Here is a 6,330-nt window from a genome sequence, read left to right as displayed (position 1 = left end):
TGTAATCTTATGTATTTTCTTGTGTATTTTCTATTTTAATTGTCTCTGTTTTTTAAAAAAAATCCATTTTCTCCTTTCTAATCTTTAAATTTGTATTTTTAGTAACTTTTGTTACTGAAATTTGTCCATTTTATTATAATTTTTCTTTCCTTAGATCTACAAAAGTTAATTCAACAGTTCCTATAGTTACTTATTCATTATTTTTATGCTTATTTTTAATGTCTCCTGTTTCTTAAGTTTGTTTTATTGTTTTATTACCCAAAAATTCTTTTCAATTATCAATAATTGTGCCTCAGATAAACCTCATTGGCTATAATACTGCCACTGCATAAAGTTGAAAAGCTTGAATTACGTGCCTTATTTATTAACTCTTCTTTTTAAATTTAGTAATAGAAGTCTTCACTACTATGAAATATTCTGGAACATCACAGATTTTTTTTTTCCAAAATTTTGATCTTGTTTTATTTTAATTAAACTTTAAAATTTTGCAGTAGTTGTAGATTCACCTGCGTTTGTAAGAAATAATATGGAGAGATCTCCCATGTATATACTTTGCCAAGTTTGACCCAGTGATAATATCTTGCAAAACTATAGTACAGTACCACAACCAGGATATTGACATTGATACACTCAATATACAGATCATTTTCATCACCACAAGAATGTCTCAGGTTGCCCTTTTATATACATACCCACTTCTATCTCGCTCAGCACTGTTAACTCTTAGCAACTACTATAATTTCTGTAATTTTGTCATTTCAAGACTGTTATATAAATGGAGTCATATAATATGTAACCTTTTGGGATTGACTTTTTTTTTTTCATTCATCTTAAGTCTATGGAGATTCATCCAAAATGTTGTATCAATAGTTTGATCCTTTTTATTGCTGAGTAGTATTCCATGGTAAATAAACCACAGTTTGCTTAACCGTTCACCTTTTGAAAGACATTTGGGTTGTTTCCAGTTTTGAGCTATAAAGCTGCTATGAGCATTTGTGTATAGGTTTTTGGGTGAACATAATCTTCATTTCTCTGGGATAAATCCCCAGGAATGCAATTGCTAGGTTGTATGGTAGTTGCATGTTATTTCTTTTTCAAAGTGTTTGTACCATTTTACGTTTCCACCAGCAATGCATTAGTCCACCTCCTCTGCATCCTTGTCAGCATTTGATGTTGTCACTATTTTCTCTGATGGTTGTATAGTGATATCTCATTGTGATTTTAATTTTTTGAGTGACTAATAATGTTGAACATCTTTTCATATGCTTATTAGCCATCTGTATATCTCTTTTGTGAAAAGTTTCTTCATGTCTTTTGCCCATGTTCTAATTGGATTATTTAATGTTTTATTGTTGAGTTTTCTGAGTTCTTAATATATTTTAGATACTACTTCTATGTTACATATGTAGTTTGCAGATATTTTCATCCTATCTGTATCTTGTCTTTTTATCCTCTCATTAGGTTCTTTTGCAGAGCAAAAGTTTTTTAATTTTGATGGAAGTTCAACTTATTTTTTTTCTGTTATGCATCATGCCCTTCGTGTCAAATGTGTGAACTCTTTGCCTATCTTTAGATTCCAAAGACTTTCTCCTACTTTTATTCCTAAAAGTTTTATATATATATTTAAATATTTTATATACTTATCTATCTATCTATCATTTATTTATTTAGGTTGCACTGGGTCTTAGTTGTGGCATGTGGGCTTCTTTTTTTTATAAATTTATTTTTATTTTTGGCTGCATTGGGTCTTTGTTGCTGCGCATGGGCTTTCTCTAGTTGCGGCAAGCAGGGACTACTCTTCATTGTGGCCTGCGGGCTTCTCATTGCGGTGGCTTCTCTTGTGGAGCATGGGCTCTAGGCACGTGAGCTTCAGTTGTTGTGGCTCATGGGCTCTATAGCGCAGGCTCAGTAGTTGTGGCGCATGGGCTTAGTTCCCAGACCAGGGCTCGAACCCGTGTCCCCTGCCTGCATTGGCAGGCAGATTCTTAACCACTACGCCACAGGGAAGTCCCAACATGTGGGCTTGTTAGTGGTGGCATGCAGCCTTCTTAGTTGCAGCATGTGGATTCTTAGTTGTGGCATGCATGTGGGATCTAGTTCCCCGACCAGGGATCAAACCCAGGCTCCCTGCACTGGGAGCACGGAGTCTTACCCACTGGACCACCAGGGAAGTCCCTATAGTTGTATATTTTACATTTAAGTCTGTGATCCATTTTGAGTAAGTTTTATATAAAGTATGAGACTTACGTTAAGGTTCTGCTTTTTTGGTTTGTTTGTTCTGTTTATGTTTTTTTACTCATGAGTGTCCACTTGTTCCAGCACCATTTGTTGTTGAAAAGCTGTTTTTACTCCACTGAATTGTTCTTATACTTTGTCAAAATCAATTGGACATATACGTGTGAGTTTATTTCTGGGTTCTCTATTCTGCATCATTGATCTATGTGTTTCTTCCTCCATCAATGCCACACACAGTCTTGAATGTTGTATATGGTCATATATATATATATATATATATATATACACACACACACACATATATGTATATACATACACACATATGTATACATACATATATACAGTTGATCTTTGAACAACACAACTTTGAATTGCACTGGTCCACTTATACATGGATTTTTTCAATAAATATGTACTACAATACTACGTGATCTGCAGATCTGAGAATGAAGAACCAAAGATACAGAGGGCTAACTGTAGATTATATGCAGACTTTCAACTGTATGGGGATCGACACCCTTAATGCCCACATTGTTTAAGGGTTAATTGTAAAAGTGTGTAACAAAATTTGCAATCAGGTAGACTGATCCCTACCACTTTTTTCTTCTTTTTCAAAGTTGTTTTACCTATTCTAGTTCGTTTACCTTTCCATATATATTTTAGAATAGTATTGTCTGTAAGAAATCTTGCTGGGATTTTGATAGGAATTGTGTTACGCTAGTGCATCAAGTCAGAGAGAAATAACATCTTTACTACAGTGAGCTTCCAGTCCATGAACGTGTTACATCTTTTCATTTATTCAGATATTCTTTGAATTCTCTCATCAGTGTTTTTTAGTTTTCAGCATGCAAGTCCTGTATTTTTTCTTGAGAAATTGTAAGTAGAATTCTGCTTTTAATTTTGGGATTCACATACTCACTGCTCTTATTTAAAAATACCAAAAAATGTTTATTTTGAATCCTGTGACCTTGCTGAGCTCATTTATTCATTCTAGGAGTTTTCTTTTGGTTCATTGGGATTTTCTGTGTACACAATCATATCATCTGCAAATATAGATAATTTCTTTCTCTCTTTCTGATCTCTCTTCACTGTTTTTGCTTCCTGCACTGGTTGGAGTTTCCTTTACTATGTTGAGTAAGAGTGAGGTACGTGGATATCCTTTGCTCCTCATCTTAGTCTTTCACCATAAGTATTATGTTAGTAGTTTTTGGTAGATGTTCTTTATCAAGTTAAGGAAGTTCCCTCCTTTGTCTGTTTTTCTGAGAGTTTTTTTTTAAAACATGAATGGATGTGAATTTTGTCAAATGTTTTTCTGCATTGACTAATCTGATACTGTGATTTTTATTAGCCTGTTATAGATTTTTAAAATATTGAGCCAGGCTTTCGTTCTTGGAATAATTTCCACTTAGTCATGAAGTACAATTCTTTTTTTTTTTCTTAACTGCTGAATTCTATTTGTTAATATTTTGTTAAGGATTTTTGCTCCTATACTCATGAGGGGTATTGGTCTGTAGTCTTCTTTTTTGTGTGCTTGGTCTGTTTGGTTTTGTATCAGAGTAATACTAGCTTCATAAAGTGAACTGAGAAGTGCTCTCTCCTCTGCTGTTTTCTATAAAAGCTTGTGTAGAATTGGTATTAATTCTTCTTTACATGTTTTATTGAGTTCTCCAGAACAATCGTCTGGGCCTGGAGATTTCTTTTATGGAAATTAAAAAATTATAATGCAAGTTCCTTATTAGTTATAGGGTTATTCATCTAATATTTCATAGTGAATAAGTTGTAATAATTTGTGATTTTTTGAGGAACTGGTCCATTTCATCTAAATTGTCATATTTATGTGTGTAGAGTTATTTATAGTATTTCCTTATTATCTGTTTGATATCTATAGGATCTGTACTTATGTCCTCTGTTTCGTTAATGATATTAAAATTTGTGTCATCTTTCTTTCTTTTCTTTATCATTCCTGTTAGTACATTGGCAATGTTATTGATCTTTTCAAAGGACCAGCTCTTCGTTTCACTGATTTTCTCTATTTTTTTTTCTGTTTTCTGTTTCATTGATTTTTTGCTCTTATTTTTATTGTTTTCTTCCTATGGTTGCTTTGGTTTCTTTTGCTCTTCTTTTTCTAGGTTCTTGGGTTGGGAACTTAGATAATTGATTTGGACTTTTTCTCTTTTCTGATGTGTGCATTTAGTACTATCATTTTCCCTCACAGCAATGCTTTAATTTTGTCTCATAAATTTTCAGACATTTTAATTTTCTTTTATTCAGTTTATTTTTTATCATTCCCTTTGAGACTTCCTTTTAATCCACAGTTTATTCAGAAGTGTTATTTAGATTCCAAGTGTTTGGAGATTTTCCTGTTATCTTTTACTGATTTCTAGTTTGATTCTGTTGTGGTCAGAGAACACACTCTGTATGATTTCAATTATCTTAAATTTGTTGCAGTTTATTTTATGCTCCTGGACATAGTTTATCTTGGTATATTTTCTGTGGGTACTTGAAAAGAATGGATATTCTGCTCTGGTTGGGTGGAATGTTCTATAAATGTTGATCAGGTCCTATCGGTTGATGGTGTTGGTGAGTTCTTTTGTATCCTTGCTGCTTTTCTGTCTAGTTGTTCTATCAATTATTGAGAGAGGATTGTTGAAGTCTTCAACTATAATTGTACATTTTTCTATTTCTTTTTCAGTTCTAACAATTTTTGCTTTACATGTATTGCAGCTCTGTTGTTTGGTATATACACATTTAAGATTGCTAATCTTGGTGGATTGATCCTTATAACATATAATGTTCCTCCCTGTTTCTGGTAATTTACTTTGCTCTGAAGTTTATTTTATCTGATATTAATGTAGCCACCTCTGTTTTCTTTAGATTAATATTTGCCTGTTACATCTTTTTCCATCGTTTCACTTTCAACCTGCCTATATTGTTATATTTGAAGTGAATTTCTTGTAGATAGCATATAGTTGGGTCTTGTTTCTTAATCTACCATCCTAGTCTCTGTCTTTTAATTAATGTATTTAGACCATTCACATTAATATAATATATTAGGACTTAAGTCTGCTATTTTACTTTTTTAAATTTTTTCCTTTTTTCCCCCTCCTTTTTCTTTTTCCTGTCTTCCTGTAGGTTACTTAAAATATTTTGAGAATCTAATTTTGATTTATATATGGTGTTTTTGTTTTGTTTTTTGATGCTGTGAACATGATATTTATAGTGGTTTTGACTATATCTTTTTACATAGCTTTTGAATGGCTGTTCTAGCTATTACATTACCTAGACATAATTATCATTCTAGTGATGTGGTTATTCAACCAATTTTCATGAAGTGTAGAAACCTTATCTTCCTTTACCTCCTTTTGCCCTTCACCATTTATAATAAAGTTGGCCTAAATATTTCTGAGACATACATTTAAAACCACATCAGATAGTGTTACAGTTTTGTTTCAACCATCAAACATACTTTAGGAGACTCAAGAGGAGAAGGAAAGTCAATTCTATTTATCAATATTTTTACTTACTGTCTTCTTTCAAGAAGACATTCCTGATGTTTCATGATTCCTACTTTAATCATTTGATTTCATTTAGATAATGTCTTTTAGCTATTTTTAAAGGGTGTATCTGCTGGCAACAAATTCTTTTAGTTTTCTTTCCTTTGAGAATATATTGATTTTCCCTTCATTCCTGAAAGATATTTTCACTGAATATAGGATTCTGATTTCAAAACTATGTTATTTTGGTTCTTGAAAAAATGTGCCACTTCCTTGTGGTCACCATGATTTCTGATAAGAAATCCACTGTCATTTGAATTGTTTCCCTCTTATAGCTGTATCATTTCCCAGCTGCTTTGAAGATTTTTGTTTTGTCTTTAGTTTTCAGAAGTTTAACTATGTTTTGTCTTGGTATGGATTTCTTTTGGCATTTTCTGGCTTTCAGATTCTTCAGCTCCAGATTTGGGATATATGAGGCAATAGGAAAACCAAGGAAGCTCACTCACCATCAGGTCTTTCCTTCAATCCTGAGGTCCCTAGCTGGTCTGTCTTGTTTTCTCTTCTCTTTCAGAGTGGTTTTATATAAAATGTATCCTGTATA

The 6,330-nt window shown here is 32.7% G+C and overlaps 1 pseudogene; it reads right to left on the bottom strand.

The window, feature by feature from the left end:
- Positions 1-248: 248 nt before the first annotated feature.
- On the bottom strand, positions 249-336 carry LOC116756192 (annotated as a pseudogene).
- Between the last annotated feature and the right edge of the window lie 5,994 nt (positions 337-6,330).

Source organism: Phocoena sinus, chromosome 6 (genome assembly GCF_008692025.1).
Source record: "Phocoena sinus isolate mPhoSin1 chromosome 6, mPhoSin1.pri, whole genome shotgun sequence".
NCBI classification, from domain to species: domain Eukaryota; kingdom Metazoa; phylum Chordata; class Mammalia; order Artiodactyla; family Phocoenidae; genus Phocoena; species Phocoena sinus.
Note: the sequence above shows the minus strand (reverse complement) of the source record. Positions and strands in the feature narration are given on the sequence as shown.